Source organism: Sapajus apella, unplaced genomic scaffold (assembly GCF_009761245.1).
Source record: "Sapajus apella isolate SASKATOON/1434 unplaced genomic scaffold, GSC_monkey_1.0 scaffold26, whole genome shotgun sequence".
Taxonomy (NCBI): domain Eukaryota; kingdom Metazoa; phylum Chordata; class Mammalia; order Primates; family Cebidae; genus Sapajus; species Sapajus apella.
The window spans coordinates 8431042-8454618 of NW_022436966.1; the positions used below are offsets into that span (position 1 = coordinate 8431042).

The following is a 23577-nucleotide window of genomic DNA, read 5'->3' on the forward strand; positions in this document are numbered from 1 at the left end:
TAATAGATTAATGAGATATAACAACCAAATGCAATGAAATCTGGATTGAAAGAAAACTGAAGTACAATAGTGAGACAATTAAGGAAAATCTTTTGTGGACTACATGCTGAACTCCACGTTGAGTTCTTTTCAGGGGTGACAGTGGTGTTCTGGATAGTAAGACAATGGCCTCGTTCTTGACAGACCATGAATAAATATTTAGGGGTGAGGTGTCATGGTGCCTGCACATCATTTTTGGGTAGCTTGGCAAAGAGGAAATGTGTAAAAATATAAAGAGAATGATGCAGTGGGGGAGGTAAGATGTTAATGCCTGTTAAAACTAGATGAGGATATATGGGTGTTGTTTTGTTCTTGAAACTTTTCAGTAGATTTAAAAAATTGCAAAATTATTATTTTTTATTATTATTATTATTATTATTATTATTTTGAGATGGAATCTCACTCGGTCGCCCAGGCTGGAATGCAGTGGCACGATCTCGGCTCACAGCAACCTCCGCCTCCTGGGTTCAAGCAGTTCTCCTGCCTCAGCCTCCCAGTAGCTGGGATTACAGGCACCCACTACCACACCTGGCTAATTTTTTTAAATTTTTAGTGACACAGGTTTACCATGTTGGCCAGGATGGTCCCAAACCCCTGATATCAAAGGATTCGGCTGCCTCAGCCTCCCAAAGTGCTGGGATTACAGGTGTGAGCCACCACGCCCAGCCTTATTATTATTTTTGAGATGGAGTCTCACTCTGTCACCCAGGCTGGAGTGTAGTGGCGTGATCTCAGCTCACCGCAACCTCTGCTTCCCAGGTTTAGGCGATTCTCCTGCCTCAGCCTCCTGAGGAGCTAGGACTACAGGTGCGTACCACTACACTCTGCTAATTTTTGTATTTTCAGTAGAGACGGGGTTTCACCATGTTGGCCAGGCTGGTTTCAAACCCCTGACCTCAGTTGATCCACCCGTCTTGGCCTCCCAAAGTGCTAGGATACAGGTGTAAGACACCATGCCTGGCCAAAAATTTTCTAAATTATAAAACGTTAATTGTTTTTACAGGAAAGAATAATGATGGAGCAAAAGACTCCAACTGATCTTGTTGCACAGCAGAGTTGTGCAATTTTAGTAGAAAGTTAAGTAGCATAGAAGCTTGGAGCAGTGAGAGGTCACAGGGGCCCAGAACTGTGGTTTGCCATTTGTTTCCTGCAGGGGCACACATGACAAATGATGCTTACGTATAGCGCCTACAGCCACGGGTGGACCCAGGTTTAGAGGTAATTCCTGGCTACTGACCTGTAACACAACAGATTTTCTTTCCTCTTAAGAAAGAATGTTGGCTGGCAAGTAAGGGATGTTATCATAGGGATAACTTTGAATTCATTCAAATTCATTTAAAAAATAATAATGTCTTAACTTCTGTACATTTGTATGGAAGAAGTTTGAAAATTCAATAAATCATTCCAAAGTACAAACAAAATGTAGATCCTACCTGTAACTGATCCAATCTTTGTCATGAGCGGTCATGGCCCTGGGTCATTACACGGAAGAGAACGACTTGAACCCTCTAGTGAATATAGTGGAAATCTTTTCCTGCTTCGAGAGCCTCATGTGAATAATTCTGAGTCTTTTGGCAAATACACAATGTTTTAGACTTCCTGTCTATCAAGTGGCTCTACAATGATGGGATTATAGAAAGTTCTAAGGACAGTTACAATTTTTTAAAAATTGAGAAAGAAGAGTGCTTAGCTTGTAAGACAAATGCATGGATATTGTGATAGATTATGAAAATAGTCCCATTTTTCACCACTTCCTGTGTCCTGACCTTTTGTCACGTTGCTTTTCAGGGCCCTCCAATTCTGAATCTGGGCTCATTTATGTGCTTCTCTTTGGTCGCTGGATATGGCTGACCTGAGACAAGCAGAGATTTGAAATGGGCTTACACGTTGAGCTTTTCTCTTGTGTCTGTGCATTGCTGTAAGACCAGGTCTGGACTAGCCTGATGGAGGGTGAGAGACACCTGGAGCATGACTGAGTCCTCCAGCCATTGTAGAAGAGGTCATTCTGGACTAATGACCAACCAGTCAGGCCTTGGATATGGGAGCAAGCCCAGCCAAGATCAGCAGAGCTGTCTAGTTCCCACCCCCACCCCACCACCTCCTGAAACAGGAGCCAGAAACACTTATTGTGTATGCCACAGAGGCTTCATGGATTTTTTTTAAACTGTATTGGTCCAAGTTCTCCAAGAAGCAGATGCCAGCCAGGTGCAGTGGTTCATGCCTGCCTATAATTTCAGCACTTTGGTAGGCTGAGGCTGGAGGATCACTTGAGCTCAGGAGTTCAAGGCCAGCCTGGGCAACATAGGGAGAACTTTACAAAAAAAAAAAACTAGCTGGGCCTGATGATGCATGCCTGTAGTCCCACCTACTTGGGAGGCTGAGGAGGGAGGATTGCTTGAGCCCAGAAGGTTGAGGCTGCAGTGAGCCGTGTTTGTGCCACTACACTGTAGCCTGGGAAATAGAGTGAGACCCTGTTTAAAAAAACAAAAACAAACATAAAGAAGCGAATGCCAAGATAGAATAAAATGTACAAGGAATTTTATTAGGGGACATTCTTATGTGGATTAAAATAGAGAGGGAGCTGTGGGTTAGAAGAGCTGTCAGAAGGCAATGCAAGTCTGATCCCAGGTGAAGAAAGGAGGGAAGGAAGGTAAATGGAAATGTTCTAGACTGTCCTGCAGTCACAGGAAGGTGTAGCAAAGCTATTGAGGAGCCTCAAGTGAAAGCCACCTATCAGAGGAGTCTTGAGCCTCCTAGGAATAGCAGCATCCCCATTGCATTCAGCCATTGGCTGGGAGCAGCCTGTGGGAGGCATAGCCTTGACACAAACATGGCAGTGGATTTCAGACCACACTGATTGGTGAATTAGACTAATTAGTCTGCAAGGTCTTTATCATGGCTGCCACAGTTACACTGCATTATTATGGGAAGACAACTGATACAGAAAGAGACTACTTACTCTAGAAGATTCTTAATATGAGCAGTACTGCCTCCTAAAGGACATTTTGGAAGTATCTGGGGGTGTCTCTTAGCTGTCATAATGTTTGAAGGCCAGCGATGCTAGATGCCCTGCAATACACTGGACCATCCCGAGCAACAAATCTTTCTGTGTCCTTCGCGAGTTTCTAATGTCCTGTATGGAATCCACAAGGGAAATAATCTGTTGAAAATTATCTGAGCCAATAATCTGATAGTGTTTGTTGTTGTTGTTTTTGAGATGGAGTCTTGCTTTGTCACCAGGCTTGGAGTGCAGTGGTGCAATCTCGGCTCTCTGCAACCTCCACCTCCCGGCTTCAAACGATTCTCCTGCCTCAGCCTCCCAAGTAGTTGCGATGACAGGCACTCACCATCATACCCGGCTAATTTTGTGTGTGTTTTTAGTTGAGATGGAGAGTCACTATGTTGGCCAGAATAGTCCCGATCTCTTGACCTCATGATCTGCCTGCCTCAGCCTCCCAAAGTGCTGGGATTATAGACGTGAGCCACTGTGACCAGCCTGATTCTGTTTTATACAGAAACATCAAATATTTCTTGCTTAATATGAATATGCACTGAATTTCTAAGATTGTAATTGCTGTGCATATTGAAAAAAGAGTGCTTTGTTTGAAACTTTATTAAGTGTTGGTTACCTATTTTAGGAAATCATGCCGGTAAGCACCACTACTTGTTGTAGTGCTGCTGGGACAATCTGCATTTGTGACTGTGGCCACCATGTGCAATGTGCAGCATCTGGCTCTTTTTTGTTTATTTGCTTGTTTGTTTTTTGAGACAGATTCTTGCTCTGCCACCCAAGCTGGAGTGCAGTGGCACGATCTTGGCTCACTGCAACCTCTGCTTCCCTGGTTTAAGTAATTCTCCTGTCTCAGCCTCCCAAGTAGCTGGGATTACAGTCACCCACCCCCACCCCCTGGCTAATTTTTTTGTAGAGATGGGATTTTGCCATGTTGGCCAGGCTGGTCTCAAACTCCTGACCTCAGGTGATCTGCCTGCCTCAGCCTCCCAAAGTGATGGGATTACAGGCATGAGACACAGTGCCTGGCCTGGCTCTTGTGTTAAATTGCCCTGCGTGATCATTCCTGGGCACTGACAATGAAACAAATTTCATTATAATGATTTTCTTGAAATTACGTGGTCTGTAGGCTGTTTTACTTAAGAACTTCATTTTAGGATGAAAGAAGGTGCTAGGTCTCCTATGTGCAGAACTACTCCTGTAGAATGGGGGTCAAAAAGCTATATAAGGATTATAAAAGAGAAGAGAAATGGACACACATGTTCATAGCAGCATTAGTCGCAATAGCCAAAAAGTGGAGGCAACCCAGGTGTCTGCTGACAGATGAATGGATAAACAAAATGATCTGTACACACTCCTTCCTCAGGAGCCCAGGCTCACACTGAGCTTCACCCTTCATTGGAAGACTGAGCACCAGGTGTGTGGGGAGGTGTCCGAGCATCAGCCCTGCAAAGCCTGTCCTCTGAAGTCCTGGTTTCCAGTAACGCCACCTCTTCCCTTTCACTCCCCAGTCCTAGAGGTGGTAGCTTCTCCCTTCGGTTATTAGTATTTGGTTTGCCTCAGCATTGTCTTTTTGCTTTTTTCCCCAGATACCTAACACCATTGTAATCAATTACCTATATTATATCTCTTCTGTTGGAAATTCCTAGTGTGGATTCTGTTTTCCTTACTGGACACTGACCAATGAAATCTCTTAAAAATACACATTTCTCTGTCAACAAAGTGGAGGCAGTAGTGACCTTGCGTCTACCTGGACTCATAGGGCAGAATCTCATATGGATCCTCATAGCAGTTAGATTTCAGTCTCTATTTTCTTCTAAAAGGAACAGGAGCTCTCCGTTTTTTGTTTGTTTGTTTTGTTTGTTGGGTTTTTGTTGTTGTTTTTCTGAGACAGAGTCTTGCTCTGTCACCTAGGCTAGAGTGCAGTAGTGTGATCTCAGCTCACTCCAACCTCCATCTCCTGGGTTCAAGTGATTCCTCAGCCTCCTGAGTAGCTGGGATTATAGGTGTCCACCACCATGCCCAGCTAATTTTTGTATTTTTAGTAGAGACAGGGTTTACCATGTTGACCAGGCTGGTTTTGAATGCCTGACCTCAAGTGATCCATCCACTTTGGCCTCCCAAAGTCCTGGGATTATAGACGTGAGCCACTGCATCAGGCTGACAAGGGCTCTTTGGAGAGTAAATGAGTCTATGGTTTACAAGCTAATTTGATATTAATGAAAACATTAGTAACATCTAGCATTCTCCATACACAATAGCACTCCATGGATGCGGAAAACCCACCCAACCATCCTCCTCATGACGGGATGGGGAAGGCACCTAGGTGACCCTGTGGTGATGCAGTCCCCTGGGGCACTTACTGCTCCATCTCTGGGGCCTGCCTCAGGACTAATGTTCAGCCCCTCCTGGCTGTCCATAGCTGTCACTGAAAGATTGTCCGGTCCTTCATCCTGATGGATGGATGTCTTTTCTGATTGTCTGGAACCAAACTAATTACTAGACATTTTAAATATCATTGGTTATTTTGGATTATGGTCATGTTCTATGCCATTTCCTTTGGTCTCAAAGTCAACACATGCTGAAGTTCTTTATCCTGACTTGAGGACTGCTCTGGAAAGCCAGCTCTCCCACACCCCTGTGTCTGCTCATGGTTGTATGGGGACTTCTCGATCCCCTGCCCTTCTGAGGATAGCTGAACCAACAGTGAGATCCTTTTTGACAGGAACCTGTTTCATTCACCTTGCAAGTTGCTGGGGGCATTATAGCCACTGCTGTGTGATATAGAGGTTTGTTGAACAGTGTAGCAGTGGTGCCGTTGTTTTTTGAATGGTGTAGCAGTGTAGAGTAGTGGTTTGTGGAATGATACGGCAGTGTGGAATAGAGTGATTGGCATAGCAGTGTGGTTTTGTGGTTTGTTGAATGATGTAGCAGTATGGTGTAGAGGTTTGCTAAGTGGCACAGCGGTATGATATAGAGGTTTTTTGAATGGCTTAGCTGTATGGCATAGTTTGTTGAAAGGTGCAGCAGAATGGAGTAGTAGTTTGTTGAATGGTGCATCAGTCTGATATTCAGGTTTATTGAATGGTGTAGCAGTATGGCATGGTGGGTTTTTGAATGGCTCTGCAGTATGAAGTGGGAAGTAAGAAGTATTTATATCTCTTTTTTTGCCACTTATGAGCCTTGTGATCTTGGGCAGGTTACTTAACCTTTCTCTGCCTCACTTTATATTCTATAAAACGGAGGTAACAACCTCATAGTTTTGCTGAGAATCAAATGAATGGTGTGCATAAAATAATTAACACAGCTCCTGATACATTATAAAATGCTTAATGAACATGAACTGAAACAATAATTATATAACAAACTTTTGTTACTGTTGTGTGTGGTCTAGTTCAGTTACTTTAGTTGATGTGTCAGAATAAAGAAAAAACACACTCCAAGCTCTACTTCCGTCTAAGGAAGAAGAATTTGAATTCTTGTTCACTATATGTTCGAATAATGGAAGGAAAAATCCAAGGAAAACCTTGCCGTGTCACGGGGGGAAGGTTGGGCATTTTCTGGTGAATTTTTCAGATCGAATTCTCATTTTCTTTTTTCCTTTCTCTTGTTCTCTGGTGCAGCTTTTCTGGATTCTTGCTGCTGTTGATGAGTGCTGAGGAGTAAGTAACCATCTGCAAGAAGGCACTTGTAGATGAGATGGAGTTAGAAAATCCAAGTGGCACTATGAAAGGTTATCACTAGTTAACAGGAAAAGGAATGGGCATTCATGCCTGCTTGGCGGCCAATTTTGGCCCTTGGCAAGCATCCATTGTGAGTTTGGCAAGTGGCCGAAGTGGGCAGGTCATCCTGGCTACCCTCCGCCCCACACCTTCCTCCCATGTCCAGGGCCAGCATGAAGGTCACATGTCTTTCTTTTGAATCATCCCTGTGTTTAGGCTGCCTGTGTTCAAGCTAACTAGGGAGACTGACTGTTGGAACTGGAACAAGATCCCCACCTTGACATGAAAGGCAAAGGACCTCACTTAGCAGGAATCAGGAATGGTTAAATCTGCATAGGAGGCAAGATCAGCATCACCAGTGATGCCATGTTGATAGTAGGTACCATGATAATGATGTGATGAGAATGGCACTTTACTTCTGTGGTTTTTCCTCCCCAAAACCCATCACCCTGTCTATTCATGAGAAAAACAGCAGACAAATTCCAATGGAGGGGCATCCTACAAAATATATGACTGGCACTCTTCAAAGCTCTCAGTGCCATCAAAAGGAAGGAAAGTCTGAGAAACTGTCAGAGCCAAGAGTAACCTAAGGAGATATGATGACGAATATGCTGTGGCTTCCTGAATGGGATCCTAGAACAGAAAAGGACATGAGGAAAAAACTAAGGGAATCTGAATAAAGTGTGGACTTTAGTTAATAATAATAAGGCATTGGTTCATTAATTCTGACAAATGTACCATGCTAATAGAAGATGTAAGTAATAGGGAAAAATGGGTGTGGGAATATAAGAGCTCTTTGTATTATCACCGTAATTTTTATGTAAGTCTAAGGCAATTCTAAAATTAAAATGTTTATTTTTAAAACTCTGCATAAGACAGGCCTGCAGTATACCTTAGCCTGTTAACCCAGGTTGTCTCCAGGAAGTGGAAAGGGGTGGTGGTGGGGAACTGCTACTTTGAGGCCCTACTGTGTGCACGGTTAGGGGCTGGAGAGATTGAGGAGACTGAAAGGGGCATGCTTGCCCTCACAGCGTTTAGACTCCAGCAGGGAAGGGCTTTTGATACTTCTATGTTATTTGAATTTTTCTCCCACAAACACGACCTACTTTCAAAATCTGACTTTTTATGAATAAAAAAGTACAACATAAAGCTAAATACAAGTGAGAAAGAGCAGATTTTCCTTATAAATGTTAACGTGGATCTGGTATGGTGGCTCACACCTATAATCCCAGCACTTTAGGATGCTGAGGTGGGAGGATTGCTAGAGCCCAGGAGTTTGAGACCAGCCTGGCCAACTTAGGGAGATCTCACCTCTACAAAAATAAAAAATTAGCTAGGCATGATGGTGCATGCCTATCGTCCCAGCTACTCAGGAGGCTGAGATGGGAAGATGACTTGAGCCCAGGAGTTTGATGCTACAGTGAGCCACGATCAAGCCACTACACTACAGCCTGGGTGACAAAGTGAGACCATGTCAGAAGGAAAGGGAAAGAAAGAGAAGGGAGGGGAAGGAAAAGGAGAAAAGCACAGGGCCCAAAAAATTAAAATTAAGAAGAAAAATTAGTGGATTTCCTTGGACACATTGATACTTATTCTTGGACTGTGGTTTTTAAAAAACTTTTTAGGTCTAGACTAGACTGCTGTCAGTTTAGAATGGTGTTTCCCAAACTTACTTAACCTTGACCATAGAATACATTAAAAAAAATAAAATATTGATAGAACATCAGCAGATATGTATATGCTATAATGCAAATTTGTATTAAAGAAGGCCAGGAAAAGGGCCACACAGATGAATTTCCTTAAGGAAAAAAATTCAATCAAAACATCTTTAATTTCACATGTTCTTATACAACTTTTAAAATGAGTCTTTAATATATTTTATGTCTTTTATATATTTCTTAAATATTTTGTGTCTTTTCGAAATCACTTACCTCCACGTTGGAAACAGCATCGCTGTGGCTGAGAGGGGTATCAGGCACAGCTTTGGATCTATGCTTTCAGTGCAGTGTGTTGGGGGAAAAGTCCACTTTGCCCAGATACACTGTAGCCAAGGGGTCAGGAATGCAAGCTGTCTGCTGTGTGATGTTTGTGCCATCTTAAGTTAGGCAACTTCAAATGGTGTTCATTGTTTCATTTTGGGCAATTTACAACTAGATTTTTTTCCTTTTAGAAAGTTCAAGCTCAATTGCTCATCTCCACTTTAAAGTATTCTTTTTTTTTTTTTTTGAGACAGAGTCTCACTTTGTCACCCAGGCTGGAGTGCAGTGGCATGATCTTGGCTCACTGCAACCTCCGCCTCCCAGGTTTAAGTGATTCTCATGCCTCAGCCTCCCGGGTAGCTGGGATTACGGGTTCCTGCCAGTACTCCCAGCTAATTTTTTGTACTTTTAGTAGAGATGGGGTTTTGCCATGTTGGCCAGGCTGGTCTCGAACTCCTGACCTCGTGATTTGCCTGCCTCAGTTTCCCAAAGTGCTGGGATTACAGGCATGAGCCACTGTGCCTGGCCCACTTTAAAGTTTTTCTATATTTGCATTTGGTTCAGATGTCATTTAGCATCTGAAGACCCTTCTTCTAATTTAAAGCTTTCTTATTTTAGCCATAGATCTAAGGAGAACGAGTTAGTGCCATATGTTTGTTTAGTATTCAATATACATTGCTTGGTATCACGAACAGATGCTAAAATTATGTCACAAGGTACAAAAACATTAGAATTGCATTTGGCTGCATGTAACAGGGATCTGACACCAATGGCTTTAAATAGGGGTGTTTGTTTTCCTATGATAAAAAATTTGTAGGTGAGCAATCCAGGGCTGATGCAGTGACTCTATGATGTCATGAATGACCTCAGCTTCATCTAGATCCCTTCATCTGCCTCCCTGAGTTACTATCATTAGCATGTGGCTTTTGTCCTCATGGTCACTAGGTGGCTACTACACCTCCAGGTGTCGAGTCTGCATGTCAAGCAGGAGGTAGGAGGACACGGGTAAGAGGCAAAGTGTGCCTTTCTCGTCCACCAGGAAAACAACATCTCTCTGAAAGTCAACTTAGGAGATGTCCTCTTACATCTCACTGAGCTAAATGTTGTCACGTGACCACTACTAGCTGCAAAGGAGCTGAGAAAAAGCAGGTCTTATAGCTGGTCCCATGGGCACCCTGAACCAAATCGTGGTTCTATTGTAAAGGAAGGCAGAGAGGGTGAATGCTGTGTAGATGCCTCTCAGGGCTGGCTGCCATCAGCTTACAAGTCAGCTGGTAAACACTGCTTTTTCCTTGAAGTACAGAGCAAACATCCTCCAGAGATTGTTCCAGGTCTTTCTGGTAAAGGCAAATTACTACATAATTAAAATAACAATAATAATATTTGTCACATATGTGCTTTTCTAGAATAAATTTTGGTAGGGAAAAATGGCATTGGCATCTGTTATTTTCATGGAGCATGTATTAAATTTCTTCAGAGTACAGTTTAGGAAACTGTGGCCTAAGTCATAGAAATAACCTATTCCAAATGACAGCTGTATTTTAAATTAAGAAAACCGAAAACTTACTTGAAGATTTCTTTAAATAATATGCTGTTTTAAATTTAAAAATCTAACTTAACTTTAAATTTAAAAATCTATTTATCGGCTGTGTGCTCACGCCTGTAACCCCAGAACTTGGGGAGGCCAAGGCAGGTGGATTGCTTGAGGTCAGGAGTTTGAAATGCCTGGACAACATGGCGAAACCACCTCTCTGCTACAAATACAAAAATTAGCTGGGTGTGGTGGTGCACACCTGTAGACCCAGCTACTCAGGAGGCTAAGGCAGGAGAATCTCTTGAACCCGGGAGGTGGAGGTTGCAGTGAGCTGAGATCACATCACTGCACGCCAGCCTGGGTGACAGAGCAAGACACCATCTCAAAAAAAAAATGAATAAAAAAAAAGAAAAATCTATTTATCTATCTCAGTACCAAATCTGTTGTATCTTACTTAGGGATACTAATTTTCATTTCCAAATTCCAAATGGGTAAGTAGTAACAAATTGTACACTTTCTGGATAACTCTTCTAAAAACAAAAATGATAATTTGTTCACCTGAATCTTTTTAGTATCTGCTTCACAGTTTTGGTATTCTCATATGGTTTCAACAGCATGTGATTTGACATGAAAACAAAAATGGCATCTGGGAATGTATTTATTTACCTAGGTACCAACTTAGGTTTATAGATGAAGGCCTCTCCCTGCCACCATTAGAGTTTTTACTCTACCTACAACTGGTCCACATCTGGAGTGAAATTAATCCTCTTTCCTGCACTCAATTCTAAATGACTTTTTTTTTTTTAAGAGAAAGTATCTCACTGTGCACAGGCCAGGCTAGAGTGCAGTGGTGAGATCATAACTCATTGAAGCCTTGAACCTGGGCTCAAGCAATTTCCCCTGCAACCTCAGCCTCCCAAGTAGTTAGGGCTATAGGTGAGCACCACCATACCTGGCTAATTTAAAAAATTTTTTTTGTAAGACAGGGGTCTTACTATGTTGCCCAGGCGGGCCTTGAAGTCCTCCCTGGCCTCATACAATCCTCCTGCCTCAGCCTCCCAGTGTTGGGATTATAGGCATGAGCCACCATGCCCAGCTGACTTCATTTTTAAATGTAAAAATAATGCCTGTTACTTACCAAAATAATATAAGCTTATTGTAAAAACAATAAAAGCATCACAAACATTTATGTCTCAACTAGCACAAATTTCTTCTCATAATAATTATTAACATTTATATTCTTACAGAATTTTTCAATATATATATATATGATATGTAGAAATATATACATAAAAGACATTGTTGGCTGTCTACATAACATCTACCTTTGCTCTTTTCTAAACAACCCCATCTTGTTCAGAAATTCCAAGCTACTCCTGTGCCAAAGGCTGGCTTAAGAAAGAGCCCACAATGCAATTCTGGCCTCTCTTCCTCTGCTGGATGTCACCTTATTTGAAGTGGACACTTAGAACCATAACAGCCATCTGTGTCTATGAGGAAGTGAGCCAGAGAACCAAGCTGACATGTTGAATATAAACTTCTTTAGGGGCATGATGGCAAACGTCCTCATTGTTTAAGTCAAATAAGCCAAGGTTTTCTGTGTTTTGCACCTAAAAAAAAAAATCTTAATTGATAGCATATTTTTGTCATTATTATAAAAGTGGAATGTCATTGTCTGGGCTGATCACCTTGTCCCTGTTTGCATGGGGCTTTTCAGGTCTCAAAACTGAGAGTCCCATATCCCAGACACCCTGTTAGTCCCTAGAAAACCTGGACCATTTGTTGCCCCTAATTATAGATAATTCTGCAACTTTCATTTCACTTAATATATCTTGCATGTCTTTTCATATTAATATATAAAGACCCATAGTGTTAATTTGGGGCTTTATAGAATTCCTTTGGATGGGTCATTCCACTAATATACCCTTCTTTTTTTTTTTTTTTTTTCTGAGACAGAATCTTGCTCTGTCATCCAGCCTGGAGTGCAGTAGTGTGATCTCGGCTCACTGCAAACTCCGCCTCCTGGGTTCAAACAATTCTCCTATCTTATCATCCCGAGTAGCTGGGACTACAGGTACCCACCACCATGCCCAGCTAATTTTTGTATTTTTAGTAGAGATGGGGTTTCATTGTATTGGTCAGGCTGGTCTCCAACTCCTGACCTCAGATGATCCACCTGCCTCAGCCTCCCAAAGTGCTGGGATTACAGAAGTGAGCCACTGTACCCAGCCTTATTCATATCCTTTTAAATTGAGCTAATCTATTCTTTTTGACAGCAATATTGTTCCCCATTGGTTTTAAAATAAGAGTTAGTATAAGCACTCAGATCTCAACTCTTTTTTTTCTTTGTATTTAATATATTATGATAAAGCGATCTTTGAGTAGGCAGAAGAACACATAAAAACAAAACCCCTCAGAGGCTCTGTCTCGTGTTTCGACACGCAGCGTCCTCCTCACCCTCTCTTGGTAGAGTGGTTCTGTGCCTTCCCTCCACCTTTGTTCTGGCCATCACTTTCTCTTTCATTTGTTCTATCCTCAGGGACTTTGGGTTTGAAGGAAGAATTTGCCGATGCCACACCAAAAAGAGTCTCCAGGCCTGCATCTCACTCCAAATAAATGTTTTCAGTCTTTAAACTGGAAATCAATTTGCTGGGATCTAGGTGTTACCTAATTTTGAAGCATCAAGCCTCAGAGCACACCAATTTTCTGGGGAATGATTTCTGGGGAACATTTTGTTCTATGTCAGAAAATTGTCAGACTTACCCATGAGAGACAACTTTGTTTTGGCAAGTTGAATAATGTATCAGTTAGTATCATTTTTACCATAAAAAATAGAAAACCCATTGCAGGTTGGCTTAAGGTAAGAATTTTTACTGTGTCTCATGACAAGTCTGGGGTGAAGGTAGTCCTGGGCTTAGCACAGAAGTTCAGTGATACTACAAGGACGTTGGTTCTCTCGATCTTCCTGCTCTGCTATGTTCAGTGATTGGCTCTTGGTTATCAGATGGCTGCAGCATCACATTCTCATAGAATGGCATCCCCACACAGAAAAAGGAATTGTGCCTATCATTTGTTCCTTTTTGAAAGTGAGGAAACTCTTCCCCAAAATCCTCTTCCAGACTTCTCTCTATCTCATTTGCCCCACTCACATCCATGTCTTTATCCAAATAATCACTCAGAAATCCAGGAATGAAACAGCTGTAATAGGCTCAGGCCAATCAAGAAACACCCTCTGCCTCCATTAAGGAACAGCAGAACATAGCGCCTGGGAGACGGGAACAAAACCAAGTGGCTGGGAGGGAAGTACCAGGTGAGGGTGAGGATGGGGCTGTTGGGTAAGCAACCAACAGCTACTGCCAATGGGACAGCGCCCCAAACTTTACCCGGTTATACAATTGCAAACTCTCTCAAGTTGTGTTTCAGGTATATTATGGCTTATGGTCTTGGTTTAAATGGGATAACTAGGAGGAGTTTTTTTTGTTGTTGTTGTTATGTTATTTTGCCTTGATTGTTGACTTTTTAAAGGAAAACCATGCTAATTAGCAGCAGCAGCCATCCAAGCCTCAGCTTCCTTATCTGTAAAAGGAGCTTAGCAAACCTATACTCTGAGGGCTCTGAGAGGACTGGAAAGGATACATAAAAAAGCTCTTAGGACAGTTCCTGACACTTGGTGAGCATCAAGTAAATATTTGTTATGCCAGTTTTTGATACAAGCCCAAAATAAATGATCTGGTTTCCTAACCTGCACCATTCAGATAAAAATAACAAATTACTGTATAATGGTTTACAGGCATCTCATTGTTTTAAAGTTCATTCTGAAAGATGGCTGGCAAATACACCTCCTGGAAATCAAAACTAGTTCACAGACACCTAAAAGGATGAGTGCAGCTGGGTTCTAACACAGGTTGTATTCCTGTTCCCTTCCACTTTGCTTCACTGTATTTTCTTTTCTTTTTTTTGTCTTTTTCTTTTTCTTTTTTTTTGAGACAGAGTCTTGCTCTGTCACCAGGCTGGAGTGCATGGTGTGATCTCGACTCACTGCAAACTCCACCTCCCTGGTTCAAGCAATTCCCCTGCCATAGCCTCCTGAGGAGCTGGGATTACAGGCATGCGCCACCATGCCCTGCTAATCTTTTTGTATTTTTAATAGAGATGGGGTTTTACCATGTTGGCCAGACTGGTCTCGAACTCCTGACTTCAGGCAATCTGCCCGCCTTGGCCTCCCAAAGTGCTGGGATTACAGGCATGAGCCACCGTGCCCAGCCTGTATTTTCTTTTTCTTAAAAAAAAAAAATTATGCGTAGAGGCAGGGTCTCACTATGTTGCCCAGGTTGGTTCTCGAACTCCTGGGCTCAAGTGATCCTCTAGCCTTGGCCTCCCAGAGTCCTAGGATTACAGGCCTGACCCATCATGCCTGGCCTGCTTTGCAGTATTTTCTAGTTTTTTTCCTTTTAAATAAAAAATGCACCTTAAGATGCTTATCATAAAAAAGGGACTATGGCAGTCTGCATAATAGTCCCCCAAATATGTTTAAGTCCTAATCCCAAGAACCTGTGACTATCTTAGCTCATATGACAAACGAGAATTAAGGCTGTGGGTGAAACTAGGTTGTTAGTCAGCTTACCTTAAAAGGGGGAACATAGCCTGGGTCTTCCAGGTGAGGCCAGTGTATTCACCAGGGTATTAAATGAGGAAGAAGGAGGCAGAAGAGTGAATGTCGGAATGATATGATGGGAGGAAGACTTGACTGGTCATTGCTGGCTTTGAAGCTGGAAAGGGGCCACGGGCCAAGAAATGTGGGGACCTCCAGGAGCTGCAAAAGATAAGCAGATGGATTCTTCCCTAGAGCCTCTAGAAAGAAACACAGCGCTGCCCATGCCTTTATTTTAGCTCAGTGAGACCTGTTTTGGACTTCTGACTTCTAGAACTGTAAGATAAGAAATTTGTGTTGTTTTGAGCCTGTAAGTTTAGTGTGAATTTTTCTTAGCAACAATAGTAAACGAATGCAGGGAACGAATAAAGAATATAATTTCAACTCACGCAAAAATGACATTTAAGAACCCCAAATACCCTTTTGTGTCAAACCTTGCCAAACAAAAAGGCAAATATTGAACAGCTGAAATAATTGTTGCACTGCTGTGATTATGGGGGTGGGATTGGGATCAAACCTCCCTTCTGTATCAGGATGCAGGGCCTGTTGTGGTCTTGAAAATACGTCTACAATGAAAAGGCATAAATAGGATGTCATGATTTTATTGAAATCTGGCCACACGATGGGGTAAAAGCTGGGGATATTGGCCAGATTGCTTAAAAGAAGCAGAAAATATTAACTGGTGCATATCAGCAAAGGAAAAAACAGTAAAATGGTGAGCAAAAACAAAGGAAAAGAATGTCTGAACAAATGCTATTTTGGAGCCATTAGTTTCAGGGTAAATAGGCTTACTGTCTCACCTGCTGTATTTATGGCATGGATGTTCCAGGTGATGAAGCACCCACATCAAAAAGGAGCTGAAGAGGTTTCTTATGGTATATTTAGGATGGCAAGAGAATAGGCAAGACATTTCCAGAATGATTTAGGGTTTTTTTTTTTAAGCTCTAGGGCTTTGAAGGGAGTAAAACTTCAGTTTTTCAAATTACATCTCACATCACAACCCCCGCTCCAAGTCAGAGACAAAGGGGGCTTGCTAGGGTTGGTTTTGTGATCCCACACATCAGTGGGTTCAGTGTAGTTTGAGGTTGAGGCTTAGTCAAGTTCTGGCTTCCGTCCCTGTGTTCTGTGCTCAGTGGGCCTCCCAGACACTTGTGTGGCTGCCTGGCCCAGGTCAATGGAATCTGTCCAGTGGTGGGGATCTTAGTGCAGGAAGAGAAGAAAGCCTCATATTTTGCTCCTGTCATCTCAAGTGTTACCATTAGTAATTCAGATTTCTCTGGTAAGGGGATATGGTTCCAAGCAGAGTGTTATGTTGACCAGGCCTTATATTTTTTTACTTAGCAGTTGTAAATGTCAATGGGATTTTTAGCTGATAGGTATTTTTGTTTGTTTGAGACAGGATCTCACTCTGTCACCGAGGCTGGAGTGCAGTGGCAAGATCTTGGTTCACTGCAACCTCCGTCCCCAGGTTCAAGCAATCCTCCCACCTGAGCCTCCTTGAGTAGCTGCGACTACAGGCACACACCACCATGCCTGGCTAATTTTTGTATTTTTTGGTAGAGATGGGGTTTCACCATGTTGGCTAGGCTGATCTTGAACTTCTGACCTCAAGTAATCCGCCTGCCTTGGCCTCCCAAAGTGCTGGAATTACAAGTGTGAGCCACCACACCCAGCCAACCTGATAGGCTTCTATAATCCGTTGTTGATATTTTGGTTCTTAGCTCCTTTGAGGAATCTCTATAAAACCATTTTTTAAAATTTTTACAACTATTATTCCCTTATTATCAGTAATAATATGATTTGGATGAAGATCCATCTTAACCTATTTTTTGTTACTTAATTATCTTATCACATTCCTTATTGCATGTTGACATCCATGGAGTCCCCTAAACAGCAAACCCTTAAGCATTTTCCCAATATGCCCCACATATCAAAGCTAATAATAATGATGACTACCTTACACTGGGGCCTTACCATGTGTGAGGTACCACGTTATATATGGCTTAATTTCCCCAGCAATTTTATGGGATAGACGCCTTTAAGATCATTCTATATGTGAGAAAACAGAGTCTTGGAGAGAATCATTAGCTGTGAAAATTATAAAGCTAGTAGATATAAGAGCCAGGATTTAAATCTAGCCCATCTGACTCCAGATACAAACTCCTAACCACGGCTGCTAATATGCAGAACTTATCTGGGAGCTTATGAACATCTGCAAAGTAAAGTGGATGGGGCAAATCTATTCCTACCATCATCTAGTGGAGGCTCCCAGAGCCAGACGGGATCAAGTTTCCCTCTGCCCCTGTTCCCCCTTCTGCTCTGAGTCTGCCTCCCTGGCCAGTGCCTGCTGCCTAGGGCCTGCTGATCACCACCAGCATCTTGGGGACTCAACTGTTGATAATTGCTGGGAACTGAGCTGTAGCATCTCAATCCAGGAGCTGGTGACTCAGCAAGTCGCCTTCCCTCCAGCAAAGTCCCCTAGGTGACAAGACCAGCCTCTCTGAAAGGCAGGAACCTGGGTGTCACTAGGGCAGAGTAAAACTGATGGGGCAGCTGCACCATATCCTTCCCACTGCCAAGCTGTTACGCCTTGCGTCAGCAGCTCTTTCTCTTAGGAACATCTATGTTGAACTGGCAAATGAGCACAAAGTTGCCCACCCCAGGCAAACCAGGAGGGTGAAGCAAGAAACTTCTGTTCTGTTATGATGGCTAATACTGAATGTCAACTTAACTGGATTGAAGGATGCAAAATATTGATCCTGGGTGTGTCTGTGAAAGTGTTGCCAAAGGAGGTTAATATTTGAGTCAGTGTGGTAGAGGCAGATCCACCCTTAATCAGGTTGGGCACCATCTAATCAGTTGCCCGTGTGACCAGGACATAAACATGAAAAGGCTAGACTGGCTTAGCCTCCCAGCCTGCATCTTTCACCCGTGTTGGATGCTTCCTGCCCTTGAGTGTTGGATTCCAAGTTCTTCAGCTTTGGGACTTGGACTGGCTTCCTTGCTTCTCAGCTTGCAGACAGCCTGTTGTGGGACATTGCGATTGTGAGGGTTAATACTACTGAATAAACTCCCATATATATATATATATGTCTCCATCCTATGAGTTCTGTCCCTCTAGAGAACCCTGACTAATACACCTGTTATATGAATACCTATATAATATCTTCAATTGTGCCTCTTCATCCCAAAGTCTAAATTATTTGCTATTTGGTCCTTTATAAAAAAAAGTTCACCTACTCCTGCTTTACATGATATCATGGAAGTTCTAGCATTTCAGTTTCATGTCATGTAGGCCATACTTTCATCCAGGTCTTGGTCAGCCAACCAAGTAAATGGTTAAAGCCGTTTTTACCTAGTCGCTCAAGCTAACATTGAATTTGGAATCTCTGTATATTGAACTTATATGAATAAGTTTAATCTGATCCAATTTTTTACTCCTTCCACCCTGATCCCCACACCCTTAAGATCCATTTTCATTCCCCTATATCCCAGGTTTCTGTTGATGTAAATTGATAAGATTATGTAACTTTCTTGGTGTGTGTTATACTTTCTGAGTGGGGTCCAGAACAGGAGAAGGCTTTGCAACAGATCCAGGCTGCTGTGCAAGCTGCCCTGCCACACGGGTCATAAGACCCAGCAGATCCAATGGTGCCTGAGGTGTCAGTGGCAGGTAACAGTACTGTTTGGAGCCTTTGGCAGGCCCCTATAGGTGAGTCACAATGGAGGCCTCTAGGATTGGGAGCAAGGCCCTGCCATCTCCTGCAGATTACTACTCTCCTTTTGAGAGGCAGCTCTTGGCATGTTACTGGGCCTTGGTAGAAACTGAACGTTTGCTGTGGATCACCAAGTTACCATATGACCTGAACTGCCTATTATGAACTGGGTTCTTTCCGACCCACCTAGCCATAAAGTTGGGTGTGCACAGCAGTATTTTATCATCAAATGGAAGTGGCATAGATGTGATTGTACTCAAGCCCCCTAAAAGCACAAGAAAGTTACATAACGAAGTGGCTCAAATGTCCATGGTCCCCACTCCTGCCACCCTGCCTTCTCTCCCCCAGCCTGCACCTATGACCTCATGGGGAGTTCCCTATGATTAGCTGACAGAGAAAGAGAAGACTAGGGCCTGGTTTGCAGATGACTCTGCACGATATGCAGACACCACCCGAAAGTGGACAGCTGCAGCACTACAGCCCTTTCCTAGGACATCTCTGAAGGACAGTGGCAAAGGGAAATCTTCCCACTGCTAGAACTTTGAGCAGTATGCCTATTTGTGTACTTTGCTTGGAAGGAGAAATGGCCAGACATGTGATTAAATACTGATTCATGGACTGTAGTCAATGGTTTGGCTAGATGTCAGGAACTTGGAAGAAGCATGATTGGAAAATTGATGACAAAGAAATTTGGGGAACAAGTATGTGGATAGACCTCGCTGAGTGATCAAAATCTGTGAGGATACTTGTATCCCATGTGAATTCTCACCAAAGGGTGACCTCAGCAGAGGAAGATTTTAATAATCAAGTGCTTAGGGTGATTCATTCTGTGGATACCACTCAGTCTCTTTCCCCAGCCACCCCTGTCATTGCCCAATGGGCCCATGTACAAAGTGGCCATGGTGGCAAGGTTGGAGGTAACACATGGGCTCAGCAACATGGACTTCCACTCACCAAGGCTGACCTGGCTATGCTTCCCCTGCGAGCCCAGTTCACCAGTAGCAGAGACCAATGCTGGGCCCTTGATATGACACCATTCCTCTGGTGATCAGCCAGCTACTTGGTGGCAGGTTGATTATATTGGACCTCCTCCATCATAGAAAGGGCAGCAGTTTGTCCTCATTGGAATAGACACTTCCTCTGGATATGGGTTTGCCTCTTCAGCACGCAATGCTTCTGCCAAGACTACCATCTGTGGACTCACAGAATGCCTTACCTTAAAGGTGTCTATCCAATAAAATTGCTGGGGAAATTAAGCCATATATAACATGGTACCTCACACATGGTAAGGCCCCAGTGTAAGGTAGTCATCATTATTATTAGCTTTGATATGTGGGGCATATTGGGAAAATGCTTAAGGGTTTGCTGTTTAGGGGACTCCATAGATGTCAACATGCAATGAGGAATGTGATAAGATAATTAAGCAACAAAAAATAGGTTAAGATGGATCTTTATCCAAATCGTCTTATATTATTACTGATAATAAGGAGATAATAGTTGAAAATTTTAAAAGATGGTTTCATAAAGATTCCCCAGAGGAGCTAAGAACCAAAATATCAATGATGGAATACAGAAACCTATCAGGTTGGCCGGGCGTAGTGGCTTACACCTGTAATCCCAGCACTTTGGGAGGCTGAGGCAGGCATATTACTTGAGGTCAGAAGTTCAAGATCAGCCTGGCCAACATGGTGAAACCCCATCTCTACCAAAAAATACAAAAATTAGCCAGGCATGGTGGTGTGTGCCTGTAGTCCCAGCTACTCAGGGAGGCTCAGGTGGGAGGATTGCTTGAACCTGGGGACGGAGGTTGCAGTGAACCAAGATCTTGCCACTGCACTCCAGCCTTGGTGACAGAGTGAGATCCTGTCTCAAACAAAACAACAAAAATACCTATCAGCTAAAAATCCCATTGACATTTACAACTGCTAAGTAAAGAAATATAAGGCCTGGTCAACATAACACTCTTCTTGGAATCACATCCCCTTACCAGAGAAGTCTGAATTACTAATGGTAACACTTGAGATGACAGGAGCAAAATATGAGGCTTTCTTCTCTTCCTGCACTAAGATCCCCACCACTGGACAGACTCCATTGACCTGGGCCAGGTAGCCACACAAGTGTCTGGGAGGCCCACAGAGCACAGAACACAGGGACGGAAACCAGAACTTGACTAAGCCTCAACCCCAATCTAGACTGAACCCACTGATGTGTGGAATCACAAACCCAACCCTAGCAAGCCTTTCTCTTAGGAGAGACATCTGAACTTGAAGTTACTGAAGAAACCCCAGCTTTGTCCAGGTATCAAGGACCTCTCTGAAGGACTCTGAGCAGACTTTAACATTGAAGAGTGATTTCTTTAAATTTTAATTTTTAAAAATACATTTGGCTCTTCCTGATCTCCATGATGATGCAGGATCAAGGTGAAAAGAAGAACCCCACGCAGGAACTTCATATCCACAAACTTGCCTCAATATCTGTGTGGGGAGAGTAGAGACGGACTGACCTGAGCAGCTCACAGGCCAGACTCCCGTGTTTTCCAAAGCCAAGTTCAGCATCTGATCCTTCAGCGTCAGGAGAAGTGAAGAGATTGCCGTCCACTGCACAGTCTGAGGGGCCAAAGCAGAAACAATCCTGGGGAAGGTCTAAAGGTACAGGAGTATGAGTTAAGAAAAGAAAAAATAACCCCTCAGATACTAGAAGCTTTGGTTTTGGGATCCAGGAACACACTGATCTAGGTATCAAATATGACTCAAGTATTTATACCTGGACTTCAATGCTTCAACGTGGTGCTGGATAGGCCAGGTTTTAGCATCGCAGACAAGAAGCGTGGGGCAGGCTGCACTGGGGCCAGGCAGAGTCAGCAAACAGGAGGCCATGCCCTGGTTCCAGCAGAAGTGTGATGGGATTTTTCTTCCCGGCAAATAAGTTCCCATTTCTTTTCTTTTTTATTTTTTTTAGGATGGAGCAATACTTTATTTACACACTTTGACAAGGAGGTTTTCCATAAACAACCTTTCCAGTGGAGAACAGAGAACGTGAAAATCAGCCTCCAGATATCGCTAGCTGTGTCTGCTCAGGGCCGAGGCTCCCCCTTGCCCATGTGGTGAGGTGGAGGATGTACTTCCCTTCTTTTATCAGTTTATCCTGTTGCTTTCAGATGGTGTTAATATGTTTCATTGTTTTCTCCTGACCTATACACTCTAGGAAATCATCATATTCTATCTTACACTCTTTCTCTGCCCAGATAGAGCTGATTCCGTGTGCACATTCTATCCATTCTTTTTCAAAAGCATGGCGTCAAGTGGGAAACGTACAGGGCTGTTTAGCACTTTGGATTGTCCACCATTGATCTAGGTTAAGGCCGAACCTTTTCTGCAAGTCCAAGAAAGGCATGGTGATCCGATGCTCGTGCCCTTGTTTCTTCTCTGGCCTCTGCTTCAGGATGACTAGCTTGCGACGCAGACCATAAGTTCCCATTTCTACCCAAAAGGTCAGTAAAAAGTTTTCAGTGGGGAGGCAGGGGGAAAGAAAAAGAAACATAAACTTTAATTCACAGGGCAAGATCATTTTTTTTTTCTTTCAGACAGGGTCTCACTCTCACCCAGGCTGGAGTGCAGTGGTGCAATGCTGGCTCACTGCAATCTCAGCCTCTTGGGCTCCAGTGATTCTCCCACCTCAGTCTCCTGAGTAGCTGGGACTAAGGTGCCCGCCACCATGCCTGGCTAATTTTTTATATATTTTTTGTAGAGATGGGGCTTCACCATGTTGCCCAGGCTCATCTCGAACTCCTGGGCTCAAGGGATCCTCCTGCCTTGGTCTCACAAAGTGCTGAGATTATAGGCATGAGCCACCATGGCTGGACTACAATTTTATTTTGGACTCTAGTTCCCATTAAATGTTCGCTTAAAATTTTGGACTTCGGGTTCATTGGACTGAATTAAATGAGTTAACTTTTAGGACTTTAATTTTCCCTTGGGCATTTGATAACAGCAGGGATGTTTATATTCAAATTTGGGCCCTCTCTACTTGTTAGAATTTTATTATTGGAGCATCTTTTTGTTGTCATTTAATTTATTGCAGAACTGAGGATGGGCAGCATTAGATAGTGCAGCTGGATATAATTTTAGATGGAAAACAGAATAAGCTTTGGTACAACTTGACCTTAGAGCATGTGGCAAATTGTATTTTATGAAATTGGCCTTCAATGAAATAAGCCAGACACAACAGGAGGTAATGTACAATTTTACTTTTATGAGGTACCTAGAATTGCAAAACTCCTAGAGACAAAGAGTAGAGTGTGGTCGCCAGGTGCTGGAGATAGGGGGAAATAGAGAGTTACTGTTGATTGGGTACAGAGTTCAACTTGGGAAGGTAAAATGCTAGAGAGAGAGTGGCAATGGTACACAGCAATGCAAATGTACTAAATGCCACAGCAGTCTAAAAGTGGTTATAATGGTAACTTTCATGTAGATTTCACCAAAATTTAAAAAAAAGAAAAAAAAAACCAGCCACAACACTATTTCCAGTCCCACATTCTCTTCCAAAACCTTGCCACTCTCCCATTAGGAGCTAGAGTCTCTCTTCCTAACAGAGGACAGCAACAGTGATACTGTGTGGATTCTGAGACCCAGTCATAAAAGACAATGCAGCTCCTGCCTGGTTCTCTCTTCATTTTAACATGGAACTTTGGATCCCCGAGCTAAGCAGAAGCCACCCTGTAGGAGAGACGATGGGAGATGGTCACATAGCGATAGAGAGAGCCCAAGGAGCCCAGCTGTGCGAGTCTTCCCGGTTCACATGCCAGGCACACGAGGAAGGAAGACGTCACACTGACTGCAGCCTCGGCCTCCGACAGAGAGACCCTGAGTAAGAACTGCCTGCTGCGCCCAGTTAACCCCACAACTGTGAGAGACAATAATTATCGAT

The 23577-nt window shown here is 43.1% G+C and overlaps 2 pseudogenes; one reads left to right on the plus strand and one right to left on the minus strand.

Annotated features, from left to right (window-relative positions):
- The first annotated feature begins 20503 nt into the window (after window positions 1–20503).
- On the plus strand, window positions 20504–21596 carry LOC116560532 (annotated as a pseudogene).
- Window positions 21597–21608: 12 nt separating this feature from the next.
- On the minus strand, window positions 21609–22234 carry LOC116560533 (annotated as a pseudogene).
- Window positions 22235–23577: the final 1343 nt, after the last annotated feature.